This window comes from Heterocephalus glaber, unplaced genomic scaffold (genome assembly GCF_053883595.1).
Source record: "Heterocephalus glaber isolate CG9 unplaced genomic scaffold, H.glaber_assembly_v1.0 deba00001465, whole genome shotgun sequence".
NCBI classification, from domain to species: Eukaryota; Metazoa; Chordata; class Mammalia; order Rodentia; family Bathyergidae; genus Heterocephalus; species Heterocephalus glaber.
In genome coordinates this window covers 15,465,821-15,469,136 of record NW_028258312.1, presented here as the reverse complement: position 1 = coordinate 15,469,136, position 3,316 = coordinate 15,465,821, and the positions used below count along the sequence as shown (strand labels likewise).

The 3,316-nt window shown below is 38.6% G+C and overlaps 1 pseudogene; it reads right to left on the bottom strand.

Annotated features, from left to right (window-relative positions):
* Nucleotides 1-226: 226 nt before the first annotated feature.
* On the bottom strand, nt 227-3,088 carry LOC110348472 (heat shock cognate 71 kDa protein pseudogene; annotated as a pseudogene).
* Nucleotides 3,089-3,316: the final 228 nt, after the last annotated feature.

Genomic DNA, 3,316 nt, shown 5'->3' with positions numbered 1-3,316 from the left:
GTTTTTAAACATCAATTGATAATAATTGGCTAAATCTATAATCTAGTCAAGGCTTGCAAAATAGTTATAGGTATCATTTATTTCACAGTAAGCTGGCTTTCCCCTGTCAAGCAGATTATTTTGTCTTCAGTGGATGCTATTTAATTATCCTGGACCCCAGTTCCTTCTAGAGAGATGAGGCAAATGTTAATTTGTTTCTACCACACAGGGGTACTTTACTGAGCACCTATCTGTCCTCATAGCTTTCTTTTTTGGTGCCAATTTTAAATACTTTTATTGAAGGCATTGCATTTCCACTTACAAAACAGTGCTTATAAAGTGCAATGTTATCTTTTTCCTGTGCACATGTTCCATATTCAAGTATTGAGAATGCCCAGTAGTTTACTGGATGAGTAATGGAGGTATGGAAGTCGATTCCTTCATAGAGGGAACCAATCTCAGTACTGGCTTGGGTGCTGGAAGAGAAGGTTCTCTTCGCTCATTCACATGCAGTACAGAGATGGTGGACAGGTCTCTTGTTCTCTCTGATGTCTTTCTTATGCTTGCGCTTGAACTCAGCAATAAAATGGTTGACCATTCGGTTGCCAAAGTCTTCTCTACCTAAGTGGGTGTCTCCAGCTGTAGATTTCACCTCCAAGATTCCATCTTCAATAGTGAGGATTGACACATCAAAAGTGCCACCTCCTAAATCAAAAATCAGCACATTTCTTTCAGCTACAATCTTTTTGTGTAAGCCATAAGCAATAGCAGCAGCTGTTGGCTCATTGATAATTCTAAGTTCATTAAGACCAGCAATAGTTCCAGCATCTTTGGTTGCTTGATGCTGAGAGTCATTAAAGTAAGCTGGCACAGTGACCACAGCGTTGCTAACAGTCTTCCCAAGATAAGCTTTGGCAATTTCTTTCATCTTTGTCAGCACCACAGAAGATACCTCTTCTGGATAGAAGCTGTTTGTCTCTCCTTTGTATTCGACCTGAACCTTGGGTCTGCCTGCATCATTCACCACCATGAAGGGCCAATGCTTCATATCAGACTGGACTACAGCATCATCAAATCTTTGTCCAATCAGACGCTTGGCATCAAAACCTGTGTTGGTGGAGTTCACTGTAACTTGATTTTTTGCAACATCTCCAATTAGTCGTTCGGTGTCGGTGAAAGCGACATAACTTGGGGTGGTTCAGTTTCCCTGATCATTGGCGATTGTCTCCACCTTCCCGTGCTGGAAGACACCCACACAGGAGTAGGCGGTGCCAAGATCAATGCCAACTGCGGGTCCCTTCGACTTGGCTGCTTGAGTGTAGGCCCGGTTCTACTGGCGGAGAAATCACACAAAAGCCTCCAAAGCTGCCTGCGCGTTCAATGAGCTGTCCTCATAGCTTTAACTGACTCTGCCCAATGTGGCTGGTTTATAGTGCATATTCTCTTATTTATGATTCCCAACGTGCTTGTGCCAACATGGCTATCTGCAATGTATTTGATGTATTTCATGTCTTGTTAGTTTCTTGTTATGTAAAATCCTCTTAGTTTCTGGAAGTATACTATTCACAGTTCTTATTTTCTATTCTGTTCATGATTTTTTTTGGTAAGGATGCAATTATTTATTGCAATCTGACAGGGCACCCCATGGCACTCTATAACTTTTGTTTTGTTTGATGGTTTCATTTATTACATTTATTTGGCACTGGAACAGTTTCTCTAAATTAGTCATATTCTGGGATAATAACCTGTGACTTCCTACTTTGCCACCACTAACCCTCCCCTTGAGTATCCAGGCAGAACATGGCACTCTCTTGCAGGTGGTCTCAGAAACAATATGGTTTACAGGATAAGTTCATATTAATATTTGTTACAGGACAAACACCAAGAACCCAGACCCACATGTGGTAGGAACTCATTTCGAGAAAATTATATTTATTTGTATGTATGTATGTATCTATTTTTGGTACTGGGGATTGAAACCAGGTGTTTGTACTGAGCTACATTCCCAGATCTTTTTTTTCCCATTAAGTTTATTGGTACATTTTAGGTATAAAATACAGTTACATTCATCATTGGGATCTTGTACCTTTACATGAGTCTCTTGGTTCTTATTTTTTTTCCCCTTCCCTGGCCCTCCCTTCACCCCCTCCACCCTTTCCTATTTGCAAAGACTTTGTTTCCATTTTTTCCTTTTCTCATATTTTTCCTTTTCCCTTCTTTCCTTTCTCCTACCCCTTCCACTTCCCCTACTCCTTTAGACCTTTTCTTCCTATTACACAATATCAATTATACATTTTAAAAATTATAATATCAAGATCTAGGAGACATTACCACAGATTTTACAAAGTGTAAAAGTATATAGAAAGCATATTACAAAAATCTGTTTTTTTTGTTTTTGTTTTTTGGTACTGGGGATCGAACTCAGGTCATTGTGCTTGCGCAGCAGGTGGCAAAACCACTGAGCTAAATCCCCGGCCTGACAAAAATCTGTTTTGAAATAAATTTGACAACTTCTAAGAAGTAACTTGAAAGACAAATGAATGAAACTGACTCTGGAGGAAATATAAAATTTGAATAGCACCTATTAAAGAAAGTGTATTCCTAGCTTGAAAACCTACCTATATGACAACAGGCTCATATACATTTTAACTGATAAATTATATCAAACATTTAAAGCAGAAAAAAAAGGAACATTTCTCCCCTCATTTTAGGAAATCAACATTGTGCTAATCCTAAAACTGGATAAAGATAATGGAAGAAAAAAGTATGAACATAGATAGAAATTTGTTTAACAAAACAAACTATTAGAAGTCAGATCCCAGATCGTTTTTTATCGTTTTGAGACAGGGTCTCATTAAGCTATTACATTGCTCAGTCTTCCTGCCTCAACCTTCCAGGTTGCTGGGATTACAGGGAAAATTTTAGTTATTTGTGAGACTGACATAGATTTGGTAATTCCTGGATTTGTTATCAAGCCTTCCCCAGCCTTTTACTGTTGTGCCACGAACTGAAATAATTTGCTTCTTTAGTTAGGCCAGTGTAACACACAAAATAGAATGTAGTTTGAGAGATAAGGGCCAATATTTGAGAACATTACTTTGGCATCCATGTTGACAAATTTCAAAATAAGTAGCAGATAATGTAATAAAACCTCCAGGAGCATAGTGACAGCACTGTTTCCCAGGGTGAAGCTTCACTAGACTGGGAAGCTTCGGTAGACTGCACAAATGTTTGTTGAATGAATTAATTTAGCTTACTAATTTCTGTGGGCATTAAAGAGTCTCTTAACCAACACACAGTTGAAAGTTGAGAAAACTATCTTGTTGAGAGCTCCTCT